Below are 22,816 nucleotides of genomic sequence, written 5' to 3'. Positions count from 1 at the left end.
CAACCCTTGAGGCTCTTCTGGTACAGCACAAATTTCACATTTAAAGGGGTCTACAATCCAACTGACAGCATGTGAATCAAGATCTGGAAAGTAATCAGAGAACCGCTCTTTGAGTTTAGTAAGATGCCTTATAACTGTATCCTTGATGTCTTCAAAAGTAATATTTTCACAATCTTCCAAGAACAAAGCTAACGTTGAAAAGGTAGCTATCTTTTTCTGTTCAACTTTTTGCCTCCAATATGAAAGCTTTGATCCAAATGCAGAAATCTTTTCTCTGGCTGAAATTATATTTATGTTTTTTCCTTGCAATTCTTTGTTCAATACATTAACATGCTCAAACATATCTGCTAAATATGCAAGATGTGCAACCCACAAGGGGTTTGTAAACTTCTCTGCAAGAACATGCTTTTGCTCAACCATAAAACTTTCAAGTTCAGTTTTGAGAGCCCACACTCGGTTCAGAACATTTCCACGTGAGAGCCACCTCACTTCAGTATGATAAAGTAGGTCTGTATATTCAGCATCACCAGCTTTACATAATTCACGAAATAATTGCGTGTTTAGTGCATGTCCTTTGACAACATTGACAATCTTCATAACATCATGCATGACGGCCTCTAATGTAGGTTCCAAATGTTTCACAAGCAGAGCCTGGCGATGGATAATACAGTGGTTTACTTCAACTTTTGGGTTTCTCTCTCTCACAAAAGCCACAAAACCATTAACATGACCCAACATAGCTGGAGCTCCATCAACAGACACAGCAAGGCAGTCTTCCCACTTTAAATTGACGTCATTAAAGTATTCATTAACTTTATTGAAGATATCAATTCCACGAGATCGCAAGTCAAGAGGAGAACAAAACAACAATTCCTCTTCAATTAAATGTAAACCTTTGTAGCGGACATATACCATCAGCTGAGAATTACTACTAACATCCGTAGTCTCATCTAGCTGAATAGCAAAGTATTTACTCTCTTTTACTGAGGAAATAACTTGTTGCCTCACATTTTTTGCTAAAATAGAAACTTTCTTTAACAACTCTTGCAGACAAGGGCACACAATTTAGTTTCTTGGCTTCATTCTGACCACACATAATCTCTGCCATTTTCAAAGCTGCTGGTTTAACCAAATCCTCACCAATAGTATAAGGTTTTTTGTTTCGGGCAATCAACCAGGCCACTTCAAAGCTAGCCTTGGATGCTGAACATTGACTGAATGTACCTCTAAAGCTGCTGTCCAATCTTTGTCTTTTGACAGACATTTCCAAATTGACAAAATATTCCCGTGGTTTTGAAGCCAGATGTGGGTGCAAATTATCCAAGTGTTTCTTCAATTGACTCTTTTTCAAAGATTCTGCAGTCAGTACTTTCAAACAAACAACACACTGTGGTTTCATTATTCCTTTGTCGTCAATTTGGGTAAACCCATAATCAAGGAATTCTTCCTGGTATATTCTTTTTCTAATTGATGTCATCTGAAGGGTGAAAAAGACAATGATTGGAAAAGTTGTAACCCTGACTGACAGGCTGTGTACCGAATTAGCAGGATGCACCAAATTTAATAAAGATGTGCATTATTTTTACTGGAACACATTGCACACCAGCCATGGGGTGGTATATAGTGAGTAGTTAGGTGTCCAACGTGCCTAGCAAGTTGCATTATATTTTTGCTATCTCACAGAGGATTTTATCATCATCATTATCAATGGCTGGCAGAGTGGTGTTGGCAATGATGTGCTTGCTAGAGACAGCCAAGGCAGAGTTGGGGGGCTTTTTTGTAGGTGGTGCGCAAACCAGGCTTAAGGTCATGTAGTTAGAGCTAGAGTGGGTAGCCATTGCTCATACCTTGACAGGACAGAACGGTGGAGACTTGGCAGACAGAAGATGGACCCACAATAGCAGTGCAGCGGCAGTACAGGAGATGGACTCTCAGTAGCAGTGCAGCGGCAGTACAGGAGATGGACCCTGATGGGGGGTGCAAGACACAGAAATTTGGCATTTGTTAAAGCTGTGTTAAGCACCAGGTCATACACTTCACCCTCAGGTCCAGCACCCCACTTTGGACTGCACATGATGACAATGACCACCAGGCCCCCCGACCCCTCTCCTCCAAACAGCACACCCCCTAGCAAACTTTTCAACTTGCCCCCCCCGGAGGACAGTATCTTCGCAAGTCTTTTGCATACAACAGAATCCCCCATACAGAGGTGTAGCTGCCCCAGTATAGGTAGCCAGTAGCCAAGTGATGCCTCAGTATAGGTAGTCAGTAGCCAGATGACCCCCCAGTATAGGTAGTCAGTAGCCAGATGACCCCCCAGTATAGGTAGTTAGTAGCCCGGTGATCCCCCCAGTATAGGTAGTCAGTAGCCAGATGACCCCCCAGTATAGGTAGTTAGTAGCCCGGTGATCCCCCCAGTATAGGTAGCCCAACGATGCCCCCAATAAAAATAAATAAACAATACTCACCTTACCTCGATCCCACGTCGGTCGGCGCGGCTTTTCTTCTTCCTCCCGCTCTGTCCGCTCGGCGGGAGACACTGACGGCCCGGCGCTGTGTGATGACATCATCACTACAGCGCCGGGCAGCTCCAGTCTCCCGCACAGAGCGGAGAGAGTGGGCGGCTGCGATACACGCAGGCTGTGGATACAGCCTGAGTGTATCGCCTGCTCCCTTCCGCTCACCGCATCTGAAGGTGAGCGGAAGGGAGCAGGGCAGCGGGCGGTGTGCACACAGCGCACCAGCCCGCTGCCGGCCCCCTGGAGCGGGTGGAGAGCGGGTGCGCTGACTCCCTCCGCTACCTCCCCGCCCGGCGCCCGCACACAGTTAGGTAAGGCAACCTTACCTATCGCTTCTTCGTCTGACACTCCTCGCAGGCAGACTGAAGATGGCGGCTCTGGATCAGGTGGTACCCGCTCTCTCTACAGCGCTTGCGCCATACACGTAAACGCTGGAGCAGTCCACTGAGAGAGCGGGGGGGGGGAGCAGAGCAGAGAAGGAGGGTGCGGTGACACTGACACACACTGACACTGGCCGTCCGTGCTATAATGGACCGTAATAACTGCTGCTATGCCGATAGTTCCGCCATTGGCCAGCGCAACCTCCTCATTACCCCCAGATTTTCACTTTTACCCCATTTGGGGTAATTTACCCCTGTTCCCCGACCACTGTCCTAAAACAACATCTGTGTGCCAGTTTTTGGTCCACTTTCTCAGCATACCTAATTTTCTTTTATTGACAAGGATCCCTCTTGTGGCTCTGCTATTTTTTACTTGATTTTATAATTGACAAGCTGTGAATTGCTTTGGATTGGATTCTGACTGCTGGGGAATTCAACAGATAAAGAATCATGGGGAGGAAAAAGAAACGCCAAAGAGTTTCCCCGGGTCGGGGCTCTCCAACGAAAGCTGCCAAGCAACTCTGCTTAGAGGATTTATCAGGCTGGACTGAGACAGCAATTGAGACTTGCATCCCTGCTTCTACAAACAAATTCTCTGTATTGGAATCATCACCTTCTGCTGTTGGAAAGGAAAATGGGGAGTGCTGTGAGAATGCCTCTGAACCTGTTTATGAAAGATCTCTGCAAGCCGGGAGACACAACACAGCTTCTGCACCCTCCTCTCCAACAAAGGAAAATACTATTCTTACCGACTGCCTCCTGGAAGATAACAATGACGCGGACAAACTTCAGAACTCTAAGGAGGGTATGTTTCCACCTAACAGTCCCTTGTTGCCTCTTATGGCGGAGCAGTGTGTGATATCAGGGAGGACCGCCTTGATTTTCTTTCAAGAAATAAAATGTATAGCCTCCCGGGTTGGCACCCTCCAGGAGTCAGTTAACTCCCTCTGAGAATTGTTTTGTAAACATTTCGTTGACCTCCAGCTACCGCAACAGCAGACACATGGGAGGCATAAAAGCTTCACTCCTAAACCTGAGAGGCATAAAAGGCAACAAAGCTTAACTCCCAAGCCTAAGAGTGGGGGAAGAAAAAGGGAGAACATGGAGAAGACAGAGAATCCAACTGTATCTCAGCATCTTCTAGTGAAACAGGTGACCCTTGAACTCAAAAAGAATGTGTATAATGTTGGTAAATGGCTAAATAAATTTAAAATTGTGGATTCGCTGGCTAGATTACTTAGATCGGAACCCAGATGTATTGATTTAAAATATTACCAGAGATTGGCTGCCCCTCCAGATAGAACAAAATTGAGGCTGGAATTTGCAAGCCCGACCATCCCCCTGATGCTTTTCAGAATGCAGGGTTTTCTGAACTCCTATGAAATAAGAGCAATGAGAGTTTTTACAGATATAAGCCGGCCACCAATGCTGCCTTCTAAACACTTATCTGCAGCTCTTCCAGCTGTTATCATTCCAAGGTCAAGGTTTGAGAGGCTTGGCATGGAGCCTACGACTGCTGCTGCTAATGACCCGCTGGAGAGCTATGCAGTTAACTCTCAAAATACTTTGAAAAATCTGCCCTGGACTTGTGCTGCTAATGATTCACAGAGGAGCAGTGCTAAAAATCCACAAGATATTTTGGAAAACCCTCTGAATACAGCCATAAATGAATTGGAAGAGATGACAGCCTCCCTCGAGGAATCCTTGGCAAGGCTAACGCCCAGAACGCCTAGGGTGCTTCCCACAGTGGCAGTAGAGGCTATGGTCCATTCAAGTCAGGTTTGCCATGTGGAGGACATGGATACAGCTCCCCCTTCTGAGAGAGAATTGGCAGAGCTGGATGACTCTCAGGACTTGGTACTTCTACTAGCCTCTACACAAGAAAGTGGAGGAGAAACAGCTGAACAAACATCCCCTCCTGCTGAACTCTTTGGGGAGCCAATAAATACTGCTGGTAAGGCACCCAACATAGAACAACCAACAGCTTATTTACAGTCATCTGGCGTTAGCGCTGCTCTCCAGAAATCCAGCATGGTCAATGGAAGTAATATGAGACTGGAAACTATACGCACCCAAGACAATACTGGGGAAGAAGACCTAGATTTTAGAGAACTTTTGTTCCAACTGGAGGCTGAGGAGGGATCTCTTTCCTCAGAGGTTTTGGAGGCCTTTAAAAATTTGTCTGCTGGAGAGCAAGCCAAAGTTATTGATAATTTGGATAAGATTAGAGTCCAACTTAAAAACTCTATGGCTGGACAGATGACCATGACCTCAACTGCTATTGGAACAAGGACTGCTCAGTCGAACTCTAACGTTCCCCACCGACCATCTGCTGTTAAACCGTCTAAAACACAGAAGCTTATTTCTTTGGGACGTGGTGAGGAAGACATTCAAGCTCTCACATTAGATTGACTTACATCTGCAACACCTGATCTCACATCAAGGACATATTTAAAACTTCTTTCTTGGAATATTGCGGGATGGCGTAGCAAGGTTAATGATGAGACTTTCCAGAGATATTTATGTGATTTTCACGTAATCCTTTTGCAGGAAACCTGGTCTCAAATTCCTTTACACCTTCAAGGTTTTAATTCCTACAACATTCCAGCTTATAGAATAAGCTCCAAGGGGCATTTGCAAGCGGGGATGACAATTTTTGTCTCTTCCCAGCTCAATTCAGAACTGGTGGTCACCAAGACAACTAGCAAATTATGTCATGCAGTCAAGCTTAACAATCTCCAGTTAATAATTGTAAATGTTTATCTTCCTCCTGGCTTGAACAACCAATTATTATCCCAGAATTGGAGCACCTTCTCTAAAATTGTCACGGAGTTAGACATGGAATTTCCTTCATGCCATTGTCTTATCGGTGGGGATTTTAACGCCAGGGTTGGAAATTCAGAGCCATTGCTCAGTACTGCCACAAACTTAGATCCTGATTCATCTCTCCTTGATTTATTTTCTTTAGAAAGATTTTCCAAAGATAATAAAACGAATGCAGCTGGCCTCTATTTGGCCAGATTCTGTGTTAATTTTAATACAATATGGCCTTGTAGATTTCCCCAATTCAGGTGAATTCACTTACGCTTCAGCCATTGGTTCCAGTGTTATAGATTATTTCTTGGTTCCACTTCACCTCAAGGTCAATGTTATTGATTTTTTGGTTGATGATCTAGGAATGAGTGACCATTTTCCTTTAATACTCAAGCTAGATTTAGGTTCTTTCCATTACTCCACCCCTGATGTAGAGCTTGAAAATGAATATGAAATTAGGCCTAAAATCATGTGGAATACTACAATTAATCAGAAAATGAGCGAACTGCTCTACACGGAACCGTACAAGAGCTATAGAATCCAACTTTTAAATGAGTCAGATCCAATAGAACTAATTAAGATATATGAGTTATTAATCTCTAGGGTTTCATCCACTTTAGTCTCCTACACTAGTATACCCTCTGCTAAAGGTGGTACAGGGGAGGGATCCCAAACAATATCCCCTTGGTTTGATAGGGATTATATGGATCTCAAAAATCAGATTAGATCCGTTTACCAGCAATACCGCTATTCAGGGGCTATTCAAATTCCCGATACATATTTCATTCTAAAGAAGCAGCTGAAACAACTGATCCAAGAAAAGCGACATAATTATGCTTCCCGCTTGTGGTATAAACTACTAGCCGCCATAGAACATAAAAATTCTAAGCAATTTTGGGGTATAATCACCAATTCTGCTCAGAAAACTGCACCTTGCTCTCATATGGGTATCTCCCCACACGAGTGGTGCCGCTTTTTCTCCACCTTATATTGCCAAGAGGGTAAAAGTGGCTTAGCATCTTTTACTTTAAATCCTTCAGCAACCACCCCATGGCCTCCTGTATCCACTGAAGAAATTATAGAGCTAGATAATGAGGTTAATGCACAATGGCAATTTAATGACAGGCCATCTTTGCACCAAACCAAGGAATTCTGGAACATCTCTAGTCCAAAGTGAATAGAAAATGGCAAGACAGGAAGGTGCCTTGTACTGAGGTAGACCATTGGGCTGTTTAGCTCAGTATGGGCAGTACTGACTGGCATGCATCAAGGGTTCAGGCAAGGAACTCTTTCTAGCCCCCTTTACCCTGGCAATGCAAGGAATTGAACATGGGCACTCCTTGATGTAACCCATATAGTCTACCGCTGAAGTATGTCCCATCTCGTAACTAGATGCCCAAGTAGCAGACTAGATCAGTCAGGTATAGTGACTTTTTTTGTGTCATATGACTTCAAACAGTATCAAGGTTTGAATCACCAGAATGCTAAACACAACGCATTCTGCTTCCCAGATGGGTCATTTGTAAAGTGTGGTGTATCATAAGGAGGCATGGGTCACAGCGATTCGTTGGACAGTTACTAATAAGAAGGACAAAATATTCTAGAGGTCAATTCACTGCACCATCAGCAGTTGTTAGAATGGCTTACGCACCCCATGCACCCCTAGAAATGTACACATTTAACCAATTTGAGTGAATTCATTTGCATTGACAGACCTGCTGTGTGTGTGTGTGCACACCACTGTGTGTGTTGCTCACACACAACACACTGTGTTGCTCAACCACTGATGTTCAATGTCTTGGCACTACTCTCTTGAGCTTTCAAGCACATCCTGCCTTTTAGTTGGTACATTTTATGTCCTATTTTCAAGGCTTGGCTGGTCCTTCCAACCAGAAGGTCCCCTCCCCAACTGGTCCTCCCCCGAAGAAGAAAGTGCTTTTCCTTAATTTAGCAGTCAGAACTTTTTGTTAACTTCTCAGCATCTTCTTGCAGCCTGACCTGACCCTTCTTGGCATGTACAATATACTGGTCTTCCACAGTGCCAGACCTGGTAATCAATTATTTTCTTCTCTGGAAAGAGTCACAATCTAAAGAAAAGGACCAAGCTTGCAAAGCCTCAGTTAACCCTATTTGGGTGGCTAGAGGCAATCCAGGCTCCCATTTCACACTCTTCGTTCTTTTGCTTCAAAAACTCATTTTTACCTTCTAACTTCTTTCCAACTGGGTTTATGAAAGACTGAAACAATGCTGTCTGTCAATCACGTCTTCCAAATGTTCAAGTGAGTCCTAATTATGAACAGTGTGTTTGAAAATAAACCTGCACAATGGAAAATTTGTCAATTCCTGAGAGAGAGAACTGGCACATTTTCAGTTTATTTGTGCTTAAATCACTAGAGTATGCAAAGATGCATGTGACTCGTAAAGAATATAAGGAGGGCCTGCTGAATCACACCGGGGGTTCAGCTAGTTTAGCATCCTGTTCCTAACAGGAAGCCATATATTTCCAGGAAGGCCACAAATAGGGCATGAAGCCTGTTGCCACTCCCTGTTGTTCGTTCTCAACATCTGGTGTCTCAGTCTTACACCATGGAGGTTCTGTTTAGTCACTATAGCTGTGAAGAGACCAATCCGCCAAGAATTTGTCTAACCCTCTTTAAAGCCATCTCCTTCTGCTAGCCATGTTAAAAGAACATTTAAGAACATTTAAGAAAAATTGAAGGGCTGGATACTATTTGGCTCACTTCTTAATGCAGAGAATGACAGGGTTAAATTTAGATCATGTTTATCTAAATATACAACCAATTTCTTTGAGCAATCATGAGCCTGTGGGCAGTAATCTTGTGTTACAGGAAATGTGTGGTTGTCACTGAAAACAGCAACTCCATGTTATGGTCTCTTCCTCCTATCCATAGTGTGACATCATAAGGCTCTGGTTTTTCCACCTTCATGGATTCATATATCTCAAAGAGGAGCATGCAGTAAGTCTTTGAAGCATGCACATAGTTCACCCAACCACACTGGCTCCCCTATTCATGTCACCTTAAGGATCAGGCCCATGACCTGATTTCATTTCACAGAAGGATCTCTTCTTGCCATTGATGTGGTGGGCAACATTTTAACGGCATGTGCCATCTTTAGGCTTTTGTATCTTGGGCATGCCACTCAAGCTATCCTTTGTCCTAACTAATTGATCTATATCCGGTTTAAATAATAACACAATTATCATCACTTAATTATCAGGTTTATTATCCTTATATCATTCTTAGAGCACCTAACGATTAACAGCGATTAACATTTGTAACTCACAATGAAAATGTAATAAAATTTTAATGCAACTTTTGAATGTTCCTACTTCTTACAATATCCTTTATGTTCGGGTTTACTTTTGAACAAGCAAGCAACATTAAATTATTCAGGTGAGCGTCAGTTGATTTTGAACTATATTTAGTTTTAATTGTATTCATTACTAAAAATGATTGTTCACAAATGTAGGTTGAGCCAAACCTACAACAGTACTGCAGTGCCAATTTGTGTAAAGTTGGAAATCAGGAACTGGAAGAAATTTCCAGAATTCATCATAATTTTGACTGGCTGAAATGGAAAAAATCTCATTATTTACCCTTCAATGCAATATTATGCCGATTGTCAATTTCTCTCTGCATGTCTGGAGAGTAGTCCAACATAAATTGAAAAGTGGTTTGCAAAATATTCAACAGATATATAAATACTGAAGTCACTTAATCTTGTTGCAAAGGAATTGTGTAAAACAGATTAAGTTTTTGTACCTTATAATTTGGGGCATTTTCAGATATTTTTGCTTGTTCTTGCATTAGAGCAAATCGAGATAATTTGTTTTGAGAAAAAATCTTTAGAAAAAAGCAAAAGTTTGGTCATGAAAGATGATCCCCCAGAGAGGCAGGTGGGGTAAAAATACTATAAACAAATAAGAAATGTGAGATCCCACAGCCAGTCTTCATTCTGGATAAGTGAGCACTCACTTGGGACTTCACCATTCTTTTAAAACATTATGTCGTGGGTTTCAGAATCTCTCCAGAGCCTTTCCCTTTGAAAGCTAATGCATGTTACAGTGAAAAATCAATTCACCCATTTCTTCCATCTTCTTCACAAATAGACTGTGAAATTCCCAATGATTGAGTGCTTGCACTTGAATTTTGTTTATGCAGCACACTACCAAATAAATAATGTATTTTTATTTACAAATTTACACACTGCTTTATCTCCCTGACAGGCATTCAAAGTGGCTAGACAAAGCAACAATAACAGAAAAAGTCCAAGTCCTTTGCGCAAAGATTCTCTTCATTTATGATGCAGCGGTACTTAAATATTTTCCTTTCCAAATAATCTTCAAGCAACTCTACACACTCCTTCTTCCCAATTATGGCTGGAGACCCATCTGTGCAAATGCTGTCTACTTCCCCCCACTCTAACTGATTGTTTTCAACAACAGTTTTCAGTTTGTTAAAAACATATTCACCTTTAGTTGTTATTAGGTGGTGCAAGAGTTCTTCAATTAAACCAAAGTTGTTGATAAAACGTACAAAAACACTTAACTGGGCAGTTAATACTTACAAGAGTGAATAGAAGACACAGTTTGAGTGTTGTCTTTAGCCATGTTGTCTATAATATGATGCATCACTGTATTCCCAGAAAGCTCAACTTCGTTGATCACTTGTAGTTTTGGATCTCGGCATGGTTAGCAGATATTTATAGGCTGGACTTGACTATTCATGATCAGCGTATGGCTTCTTTTTTCATGCCAACAAAAGGGAAATTTTGTAGGAAGCTTTCATCATTGATGTCAGTTCTTCACTCTTGTAGAAAAGCAATTGTTGGCCAGCTAGTGATTTCAGTTTTTTTTTGTTTGTTTGTTCTTAGTAAAGTCAATTTGTAATGTTGAGCTAACAGAATTAAAATCAGAGTGCCTTTGCTTGAAATGTTGCTCTAAGTTAAACTTTTTGGTTACCACAAGATGCACAAATTTCAATTTCAAAAAAACCTTTATTAGGCATAAACAAACAAACCAAAATGAAAAGACAAGCACACAAGCATAGATGAGAGAGACAATATAAGCAGACTCACAGCCCAATCCTGAGCTGCCCAAGGCGCGGGGCTGCAGCAGCACCGAATATGGCTGCCACCGCATCCTGCATACTCTGGGCAGCTGCTGGTGGCTCTTCAGGAGAAGGGGACTTTTGTCCCCTTTCCTTGGGTAAACCGAGTAGATTGGTGGAGAATCAAGTAGAGAACCAAAGATTGGCAGAGAATCAAGAGCCTCCATGGGCAGTGAGCCTGACACAGAGGCTCTGGAGCCAGTGGAGCTTCGCTCCCTTCCCCCCGCTCCCTCCCCTGCCTCCCCCCTCCCCGGAACTCCTCCCCCCTGCCCTCTACCCCCCTCCCCGGAACTCCTCCCCCCATGCCCCCACTTACCTCTCTGCTGCTTGGCATTCTTCACTTTTTGTGTGTGTGTGTTTTTTTTAGTGGTAAAGATGTTGGCTACTTTATGAACAATTTTTAAAAAGACAATCCAGCAGAATTCACATATATACCAAGTGCAATTGTATGAGGTATGTGGCTCATTGCAAAGGAGACTTGACAGAAGCTTTGCATCATTACCAGTTTTGAAGAGGGCCCAGTAGATATATGGAAATATGCGATATGGTACACGTTGACAGTATTTTTCCCATGCTAAGCCATATTTTTTCTTACACTGGTGTTCATCACGGGCTTCTCGATGAATAAGTAAAATAACAAAATATATGATAAAGAAATGTGGTAAAATGTGATTAAAACCACAAGGAAGGGACCAAGCCACAGGAAGGGACCAAGTTTGTTAATGGGCAAACATAAAGATCCCTGTCTTCTGAATTTCCCTCCACCACTCCCAACTTTTGAAAGTTTGTGGGAGATGAGAGTATTTGGTGTCTTCCTTCTTTGGTTCTCCAGGAACTGTTTAATTTACTGCCTATAGGAAAGGTCGTATATGGAACACCCCTTGTGGATGGAACTAGACTGCAATACAGGATGAATGGATTCTATGCTTTTCTCTTAACAGCAGTAGCTGTAGGAATATCTCTGTATTTGGAAATAGAGCTTTGTTATTTGTAGGACCATTTTCTGCAGTTTGCAGTTTGCGCTACCGTGTTCTCTGTGGTCTTCAGCATTTATCTTTATGCTCGTTCCCTAAAAGCACCTACACAGGAATTGTCTCTGGGGGAAAATTCTGGAAACATCATTTATGACTTCTTTATGGGGCGTGAATTAAATCCTTGCATTGGTAATTTTGACCTAAAATTCTGTGAGTTACGACCAGGGCTAATTGGCTGGGTGGTTGTTAACTTGGTAATGCTCTTGACTGAGATGAAAGTGCAACATTGGAATATGCCCTCTTTGGCCATGATTCTAGTGAATAGTGTCCAACTCCTCTATGTGGTTGATGGTCTTTGGCTTGAGGAAGCTATTTTGACAATTATGGACATCATCTATGAAGGGTTTGGATTCATGCTAGTGTTTGGAGACTTGGTGTGGTTTCCATTTCTCTATAGCTTACAAGCCTTGTATTTAGTTAATCATCCTAATGAGATTTCTTGGCCTACAGCTTCTGCAATTGTGGTTCTGAAAATGCTTGGATATTACATTTTCTGTAGCGCAGCTTTGCAGAAACATGCATTTCGCAGGAATCCAAAAGATCCAAAATTAGCTCATTTGAAGGTCATTCCCACTGCAACTGGAAAAAATCTCTTGGTCTCTGGCTGGTGGGGCTTGGTGCGTCATCCAAACTATTTAGGAGGCATTCTTCACGACTGCTGAGTGGTGGAGCTCTGGTGGCCGCCTGGTGCTAGCCCAGCTAGCCAGGCAGCATTGGGCTGGCACAGGCGCTCACCCGGTGCTAGGGCCTGCAAATGTGCCTTACGACACATTTGTGACAGTGCGTGCCGGTGAATTGGGCAGTCAGTCTCTAAGAAGTTGAATTGCAAGGGTAAATGGCAGAGTTAGTTCTGCGTCCTGTTAGAATATCAAACAGAAAATTTGCCATTTGGCTTATAACTAAAGCATCAGTAGAGACAAGAAGTGAGTGTAGGACATCAACATCCCTTACCCAGGACAGACCATCCTGCAGTGGGTTTAAAAACATACTTCTGATATCCGTATAGCAAGGCAATGCAGTTCAGTAAGATCTAAGGATTCGATTTCTCCAAGATTACAGACACAATTGGTAGATGTCTGAGGGTATCGATGAAATTGGGCATCTAATTCACGAGATGGAAACACATTGCAGTGGGCAAGTGTAAAAGCTTGACGGGCCTGTGGAAGATCCACAAATCAAACAAATTGGTTTAGCAGCATCTCATTTACTAACTATACTAAACAAAAGCTCTTCCCAATCAATGTTGAAAGCATGTATTACAATGTCTTCTTCATATTTCCTTTTCAAGATCCTTTTCAAGGTCCTGGCCCAGCTTCTTGCTCCCTGCCCACACGCCACTTGCCCTTCCTCCGCCCTGAAATACCTCTTCTCCACCCGTGCTGGCCTCCCCCCAGACCCTTGCACTGGCTGAGCTCAGCCGGAATGGACCTACCATCTCCTGCTGCTGTGGAGGCTGGATTTGGCATCCGTGGGCTGGCGCACCTCCGTGCGCCAACATGGCTTACTTCCATGGAGGAGCAAATGTGCTTTATGGCACGTTTGCGACCCTCTTGGGCTGACGTTAGGATTGTGCCTCAAGTCTCCAGAAAAAGCATCTTGATGCTAGTGCACATGCATATGCATGGGTACAAAAGGCCATTGTGCAGCTTCACATTCATCTGGTCATAACCAGCTACTGAGATTTCCTACCTGAGAAGCCAATATGGGTTACAGGATAGGCTTTTGTAGGGTAAATGAACAACAAGCACATTGGAGCCATTAGCAGTGTGTATGTGTGGGGGGTGGGGGCAGTTTGGGCAGTGGTATTTGGTGTGTAAGTGGGGATATTGCAAACACACAAGAGTGTCTCTTTTTTTCTTCTGGGAGATGTCGAAGGGTGTGGTATAGGCAACAAAGAGCTCTGGATTGGGATATAACAATTCACATTTATACAGCATGTTCTGAGTGTGCAAATTGCTTCATATGCATTACCTGGATATAGTTCTCACAACAGTCTGGTAAGGTGAGCTCCATGGTTTTATCCTTGTATTGCAGCTGGCAGCTGAGGCTGAGAGGCAAAGGCTTGCCCAAGTCCACTTGGTGAGAGTTCATGGCAAGGGCGAGATTTAGATTGGGGAAAGCCCTGACTCACAGCTCTGTGTCTGATGCCAGTTCTTGCTGAAAACAAATGTCGCAAATTGGAAGGTGCCTGTAGGGAAACTAGAAAATAGTTCAGATATTATTGAATTTGTTTCGGTTTGAAAATTTGGAAGGAATAAAGACATTGTGGTTTAAGGAAGTTAAAGTAATAGAAAGTTAAGGAGTAATTGAATGCCGTTGTAATGTTACTCATGCCCCCGGCCCTATCCCTTAAGAGTGTTTATGTTCAACATTCACTTATGTCAGTGATGCATTTTATGCAGGACTCCTGCAAGGATTTTATTCTTCTGCTACCTCCAGCCTCTGCTACCTCCAGCCTCCATCATCAGATCTGATTCATCGTGCATGCAGTGCATACATCGTGCATATCTTACGAGGCCTTATCCGCTCATTATTTGATAGTCACTATGTATTGATAGGATTTACTGCCTGATTTTAAACAGAAGTACCACCAAGTTCAATGGGGCATACTTGATAGGTATGCTCAGGATTGCTGCCTTGGCTCACATAGCTACAAAGTTAAAATTAAGGCTATAACAGAATGTGAAAATGTAGTCTTTGACAAGGTAGAAAAGTTTCCAGAGGAAATACGATAGAAGCAGAGAACTGAGGGAGCAGAAATGAGTTTTTAAAAAATCTGAATAAAAGGTAGTACCCCTCATTTGTTTCTGATGATGACTTACATTTCATTTGCAGGACCCATCAGACATTTCTCAATATTTTTCTTGATGGAAACTAGTCGTCGGAGACTCCCCTGGATGTGGTCTGTTCACCTCGCCTTGTTGCTCCTGGAGGTGAGAGAGCTGGCAAAGGGCCAACAGAAAACATAAGAATCAGGCTTAGCAAAGGATCACACTGGGTGACTGAGTGAGGTAGCATGGTTCTTTATTGGCACAATCTCCAGTTCTTTCCCTGTTCTATCACAGGGTGCTCTGTCTCTTATTAGATGGGAACAAAAGGCAGCACATGGCTGAATAGTCCCAGAAAGTAAAAACGGGGGCTTCCTCACCCAAAGGAGAGGAAAAGAAAAATGGGGCAATGCCCACTCACCGAGTCTGTTTGGCTTCTGGCAGTCCGTGACCTCATTTACTTCAATTACCATGCATTCTCCAATAAATACAGCTGACAACAGGTATGGGATTAAATGGGCCACTTTATTAAATTACAACAAGAGCAACAAGGCAAAATAGGGTAAACAATACCCATCCTAAGTGCGGGGTTCTAAGTGGGGAAACGGCCCTAGCCATCTACGTCCCCCAATCTCATAGGGCATCCACCCGACTCCAGGTGTAGCTCAATTATTATTAAGCCCGCCTTTCACCGTCGCCCGAAGAGGGTAAGCCAGCCAAACTGCTATGCCTTCAGGTCACCCCTGCAAGGCCCCAAAGTTCAGACCAGGGGCTAGCCAGCCTGCCTCCCCGAGCCGGTCCAGCATCTTGAGAGCGGTTCTGGTTCACCCCTGCCCTTGCTGGCTTAGATTGGACACCAAGAAGGTCTTCTGCCTACCCACCCAGCACTTCGACCGCCACAAGGGGAGGTCAGCCTAGCGCTTGGCCTTCCCTGCACCCAAAAAGAGTTTCAAGCCTTGTTGCAAATCTGAAAGAAAGCGCCCATAACCCTTAGGGGAAAGGTGTACTCCATCGCCACAGTAAAGAGCAGCCTCCTCAAAACCAATTCTAGGATGATGGATAGCTGCTCCACCAAGCTCCGTGACGACCCCGCCCAGGTAAGCGTTGACCCTTTTGCGTGTTACGTCGACTCTTTTCACACAACTCGCCCACCGCCAGACTCTCCTAAACAGCATGTCAGACCATAGGATAGTGATCCTGGGGAACTGACGAACTAGCAAATTAAATTCCCTGCGGGCCTGGAGCCTCAAGGACATGGACGTCCTCTGACCCAAGTCATTTTCGCCCAAGTATACCACGATTACCTGCGGCAGGGGGTTGATACCTATGCATTCCAAAAAGGCCGGGAAAAATTGACCCCAACACATATCCCTCTTGGCCAACCAGTCAACGTGAGCAACATCACCCAGCGCCAGCTGAGAGCCAAAACTGGATGACATGGCGTGCTTCCGTGCCCAAAAAACTATGGAGTGTCTGCAGATCAAGACCCTGGCTGGGCACCTCCTTTGCAGACCTGTTGGGAAAAGAAGCACATTGTGAGATAAGCTCACTGGACCGGAATGCCTCCTCCACCCTAATGCTCACCCTAATGGCCAGTCACGGTCAGTGACCTGGTCCGGCACCTACGTAAACTTACAGGACACCCTGTCCCTTAACGGCACCTACACATCACGCCAACATGGCGCTGCCCACGCCAACCAGGCGCTGCCCACAGAGCCCACACGGCTCTGACACATCGCGCCAACCTGGCACTGCACACAGAGCCCTTGCGGCACCTTAATGAACGTAGTATTTAAAGGCACCAGAGCGCCATCTGCCGATGCGCCTGATACCCTGGGGGGAGAAACCAATGCTGGCCGCAGTGGATGCCGCCCCAATCCTAAACGAATGCATCCCAAACAATTCAGGCCTCAAACCTGAGACAGCGCTCTTTTAAAAATGGCCCGAAACTGATAAAGTGAAAGGGGGGAACGATCCTCGTGACGAAATAGCGGGCCCACTCCTGCAGGAGCCATTAAGCAGTACTGTTCCATGACAGATACTGGACAAAGGCGCCGGCTCGGAGCCTCTTTCAGCTGAATCCACTGCCCATGCCCCAACTGGTCCGTTTTGGACACTCGCAAATGGAAGGATAAGCTCCCAGGCCTTAAAACACAGTCCCTCCACTGAAGAAGTAGGGGCAAACCGTAACCTAACCAACACCTCACCAGGGCGAAAGGCCCCATAGAACATTACCAGAGTCACTGCTCGAAACAGCAGCGACTCGAAGGCTGAGGAATACATGGCACTAAACTCCATGCTCAGCCCTTGCAAAATGGTGGGCGTAATAGGCAGGCGCTTGTCCGTGCCTGCAGGGAATTGCCGGCCAAAACCAGCCACCATTTTACGCACCCTAAAATCCTTGGTGGAGTCCTGAATTCCCCAGGCCTGTGACTGAAAGGAGATGGCCGCCAGATAAATGGACATAGATTTACTGGATAACCCCCTATTATGCAGTCCCAAAGTGAACTGCATAAGAGTGTGGGGCACAAATGGTCCCTGTTCTGGCACCAAAGCCAACCTACAGAAATTACCAAACTCACGGATCTTACTCAAGTAGCTGGCTCGGGTAGATGGAGCCAGCGATGCCCAGATGGCTTCTTGGGCCTCATCATACCAAGTCCCCACAGCCATTGGGGCATGGGCTCGGGATCCTGACTGGCCTCGGGGGCTAGCAGCTGAAAGCGCTCTTCCTGAAATCGAGAGAGCATCAGCTATGCTATTTTCAATCCCAGGCACATGTCTGGCTGAGAAAACAGTGTTGATAGCAAGGCACTGCTTGACAAAGACTCTAACCAGATTCATAACCCGGGGGGATTTGGAGGTCTGCATGTTAACTATGTGGACCACAGCCAGATTATCGCACCAAAAGCGAACTGAAGAGTTGGCAAAATCCCCAGCCCACAAGTGGACAGCCACAACAATCGGGAAGAGCTCCAAAAATGTCAGGTCCCTGGTGATCCCCTCCTGAACCCACACCTGTGGCCAGGGGGCTGCACACCAGCGTCCTCGGAAGAACACTCCAAATCCCAAAGCTTCCGCAGCATCAGAGTGAACCTGGAGCTCAGTTTCAATCAACTGTAAAGATCTCCAAAAGGAGATCCCGTTGAAATCTTTCAAAAACTCCAGCCGCAGCTCCAGGTCCACCCTCATACCAGATGACACCCGAAGTCTGTGGGACTGGCACCAAAGCCCTGCCATAGCATCGCATAAACGACACACAAAGGCCCTGCCAGGGGCAGTGACCTTACAGGCAAAATTAAGATGCCGCACCAGACTTTGTAATTCCCTCAATGTTAAATTGCTGGACCCTAGGGCGCTAGTCAACATCTGTGTCAATTTATCTAATTTATCCCTTGGCAGGCGACTGGTCTGTGTCACCGAGTCCAACTCAATACCTAAAAAAGTAAGCTTGCTCAGAGGGCCCTCTGTCTTCTCATGTGCCAGGGGGACCCCCAGCTGCTCACACAGCGCTGCAAAGTCACCCAGGAGTTGAGCACAGATGCCAGACCCAGATGGTCCCATAAAAAGGAAATCATCCAAGTAGTGGGCAGTGGATTGTAACCCAGTTCTGAAGCGCACAGTCCATTCCAAAAATGTACTGAACGCCTTAAAAACTGAACAGGAAATTGAACACCCCATTGGCAAAGCCCTATCCACATAATAACCCCCCTCAAACTGGAAACCCAACTGACAGAAATCCTGGGGGTGCACTGGAAGTAATCTAAAGGCAGATTGAATATCCGCCTTGGCCATCAAAGCCCCAGGGCCACACCTCCTGAGGCGGGCAACAACCCCGTCTAAAGATGTCGTACTGAGTTGGGGCGGTATCCCGTCATTTACAGAGGAACCCTCCGGAAAGGACAGATGGTGAATCAGTCTGAATTGGCCCTGGGCTTTTTTAGGCACCACACCCAGGGGGAACACCTGCAAATTCCTCAATGGAGGAACAGCAAACGGTCCAACTACTCTACCAGCCTCCACCTCCTTGGCTATTTTTTCCCGCACCACCTCCTCTATGCCAGTCACTGACCGGAGGTTGCGAGCGAACGTGGGCCTAACCGGAGGCGGGGCCTGAATCTTGAACCCAAACTGAAAACCCTCAAACAACAATCTGGCTGCAGAACGATCAGTATAAAATTGCAGCCAGTAAACCAAGGAGGAAATCTTAATTGGCGTTGGGCCCCTTGCCAACACCAGTTGAGGGTCCGCCACCAGACCTTTTCCTTTGGAAGGGGTGGAAACCCTGCCGCGGACCACTGAGCTGTGGACATTTTGCAACCGGGTGCTTAGCCCCGCACATGCCGCAGCCATGGGAAAACAAGCATCCCTGCCTACTGCATTTGCCCGTGGCATTGAACTGGAAACATGCGCGAGGGGTTTGAACCCCCAAGGAGACCAGGGCTGATCTGGGGCAGCCCAGCTAGGTGCTCAAGGATGGCCCTCCCGGTCTTCCCACACCGACTCTACATTGTGGGCAAAGTCACCCCAAGGCTCACCTTGCCCACCGCAGCTACTGTAAGCCTGTGGCCGAGGCCTTTTAACTGGATGAACCACCTCCACATCTAGGGAGTTGCTGTCCTGCGCTCTACCCTCCTCGACAGAGACGCGCTTATTATCCGGAACGTGGTCCTGCCGGGGAGGGAGAGAGGCCCCTTTACCTTTTCTGACTGACCTATGGGGTACGGGGACTGTCCCGGAGCTGGAGCCCCCATCCCACTGCCCCGCCTTTTGAAGGGCCTTTTATTTTTGTCTCGCGTCTTAGCGAGCCATGAAAGCCCGCAACTCCGCCATTTGCTCCTCATCATCCGATGAGGAGGGAGGGGAGGGGGGAGCCATACTGGAACCACCTTTTTAGTGACCTTGCCACCCGACTTCTGAACTTTCTTCCCCATGTCCACCCCCCAGTGAATGAATATCCCCAATGGGGACCCACCACCCCCTGTGTTCTAATTTTACAGTATACAATACAGTCTCCCACGGAAGGGCACGATCCCAGCAGAGACGCTGCAGCAGCACGTTTTTTTGCTCCACCGTGCTTGCCTGGTGCTTGCAGGAAGTCCACCCAACCCTGCAAAGGGAAAACCCTTGGGCTGGAATAGCTGTCAAAATGGCCACTGGACTATTTTTTAATTTTCTAAATGGCGGCGCGCCACGAGGCAGGAGCCTAAAATGGCGACCAGCCACGAGGCGCCCCCCCAATGGCCGCCGAAATGCGGCCTGAACCGAGCGCCCCAGGCAATGCAGGCAAGGGCCGCGGGGTGGCTGCCCACTACGGGCATCAGCCGCCCCTGCGGACCCTCGGGAGGCACCCGCAGCCGCCACTCGCAGGTTGTGCGAATCCGCTGCACCCTGCAGCGCGGCAGGCAGAGCGCGCAGTGGGCCACCCTCCAATGTTGCCGCTCAGGCAGAGCGTGCAACAGGCCACCCCCCGCTGATGCCGCTTGGGCAGAGCACGCAACGGGTCGCCCCTGCTGCAATCACTCATGGGGCTCAGCGCCCTCCACGCCCCTGAGCGATTGCAGAGTGCGCAGCTCACCCCCCTGGAGAGGCTACCCGCTGCTGCTGAGGACGGGAGCCTGCAAGCGCAGGTCCCCGCGCTCCAAGCCCCGTCGTGGCGCAGCCTCTCTTCCGCTCCTGGAAAAGTGACCTACTTCGCTTCCAGGAACAGAACTGAGCCAGGTCTAGCGCCTGCGCACTAGATCGAGCTCAGTTGTCCTGCCCCTTAAGTCCAGCAAGCCAATCAGCTGGCAGCAAAGCCCTGCTGCCGGCTGATAGGGGATCAAGCCTGGCAATCTTTGCTAGTGTGCCATATAGGCACGTTAGCTGCCTTTCTCCTTACCTCCTTCCTGCCCACAGGAAGGTTACTAACCCAAATGGGTATGAAAGAGGAGAGAGGCATGGAGTGCAGTTCATTTTCTGCATTTAAGGCCTTATGCTCTTATACTTCATCCACGATAAAAAAATAAAAGAGGATCAGAGATAAAGCACATTTGATTTGAACATCTTTGTTCATGCTACAGTACAGATAAGGAGAAAACTCACATTGAAACATTTTATATTGCAATGCATACAGATCATCAAGTATTAGTTTAAAAAAGGTAGATAAACTTACTATTTTTTTTTTTCCTCCAAAAGAGCTTTCCTGGCCTTTTTGTGAAAAATTTTGAATCACAGCATAAAAATTAATTACTCTGGCAATGTTTGATTCAACACTTAGCCTAGCCAAATCCACAAGATGTTTCTGAGACATTGGAGACGTTAAATAATCCGTATTTATTTATTTACTTTATTTCTACCCTACCTTTCTCCTCAAAGGGACTGACTCCACCCCACTTGGGGAGGGGGCTGAGAAGGGGGTCAGTGTTGTACCTGAAGGTCTAGGCCTGCGAGGAACTACGTGGAGATGCAACAGATTAATCCAACAGACTTTATTGGGAAACTGACATCTGTGCACAGTTCCATCTCTGGCAGCACGTGGGGAACATAGCGAACCCAAACAAAGGGAAGTGCAAAGGGATGGGCTGGTTACAGAGCTTGCTTCTTCAGTTAGCACAAAGTGCCTCAGCTGTCGCTTGTTCCTCTTTAGTCTCTTCTTTATTTGCTGGAGATTTTTAAAGGAATCTGATCCTGCTTCATGCCTGGGCTCTTTCCCAGTCTTCAAGTCCTAGATCTTTGCATTTCTAGGAATTGGCAACCAAGCATTACCAATGCTCAAAGTCTCTTCTGTTCATGTTGTTTCTATGTTTTTGGGATCTCAGTTGCCTCCCTATCAATGTGGATATGATACTCGTTGATGATGGATAGCACCTGTGTGTGCTCATCTTATGCCCTGTTTTCAATACAAGAGCAAGAGCTGATTTATCTCCTGTGCCTCTCTGTGTTCTTTTATCCTTGTACTCACACTTCTTTTGGTGGTGGCTTTGTACACTTGCCCACAGCTGCAGGGGACTCAATAAACCCCTGCCTTAGAAAGGAGGTCTCTTGTATCCTTAGCTGATTATAAAGGCTGCTGCACTTTTTGTGTAGGTTTGTAAACTGGTCTCAAGTTGGTTTTCTCTACCTAGCCAATCCATCACAGTCTTAATATATGGGAGGGAAACTTTAATTCTTGAGTCAGATTGTTCTATGGTTTGGTATCCATTGTGCTGCCAAGGATGTCTTGTTCCCCTGACTTCTTGCCTTGAGTACCCATTTGCCTGCAAAGTTTGCATTATATGGTCCAGCTCAGCCTGTAGGTGTTGTGTTTCTGAGATCCGTACAGCCCGAGTCACCAGTGTGTTGATCACTCCCCTCTTTTGCCTCAAATGGTGACTGAAGGTACTATACAAATATCTATCATTGTGGATAATGTCCCAACGTTGAGTCCTCTTTGTGGCTGACCAACGTGCCCAAAGAGGGCAGTTTTCCCTCTTTTTCTTTTTCCATCGTAAATGTTATAGCCACCTTTATATTATCAATAAGTTGCAGAAGTAAACTCAACCCAATCTCCCCCTGATCTCAAATTGCAAAGATGTCATCTACACACCTTACCCACACTGCTGGTTTGTACAATTCTGTTTTAGGGTTGTAGATTCAAACTTTTCTATATAAAAATTTACCATGGAGAAAGAAAAGGAGGGAAAACTATCCCTGTACCCCAAAATATTCCCTTCTCTTGAAATCCTCTAGGAAGTCCAACTAATCTCCATATGCATCTCTTCTCACCTTCATGTTTCTTCTCCATTTCTCCTTCTAAGGAGTTCTTACCCCTGCCCCTCCTAATTGCTCTCCTTAGGTTTCCACTCTGTGTGCATATTAGTGGTAGATCCTACCTGTCTAGAATTATGTGCAAGTGAGCTATTTTAGATAGCTCCCAATACAGACCACTGTTTGGTTTTTGAGTATGTCCATTAAACCTTAAGCTCACCTTTTCTCTTATCTCAATTGTCCTTTCACTTCCAAATTACAAAGATGTGTCATTAGTTTCAACACAGGATCCCTGCACATGATTGCTTCCCCCACGGGTATGTGGTTTGTTCAAAAAAGCCCTACCAGTAACAGCAGACATATGAATGGGGGGTGAAAGGACATGATGTCACTTACAGGTTAATGGCATCACTTCCAGTGGGTCCCGACAGATTGTCATTC

The 22,816-nt window shown here is 45.7% G+C and overlaps 1 pseudogene; it reads left to right on the top strand.

The window, feature by feature from the left end:
• The window catches only part of LOC136645102 (delta(14)-sterol reductase LBR-like), a 32,267-nt pseudogene extending 19,726 nt beyond the window's left edge, over positions 1–12,541 (top strand).
• Positions 12,542–22,816: the final 10,275 nt, after the last annotated feature.

Source organism: Tiliqua scincoides, chromosome 3, assembly GCF_035046505.1.
Source record: "Tiliqua scincoides isolate rTilSci1 chromosome 3, rTilSci1.hap2, whole genome shotgun sequence".
In the NCBI taxonomy this organism is placed as follows: domain Eukaryota; kingdom Metazoa; phylum Chordata; class Lepidosauria; order Squamata; family Scincidae; genus Tiliqua; species Tiliqua scincoides.
Note: the sequence above shows the minus strand (reverse complement) of the source record. Positions and strands in the feature narration are given on the sequence as shown.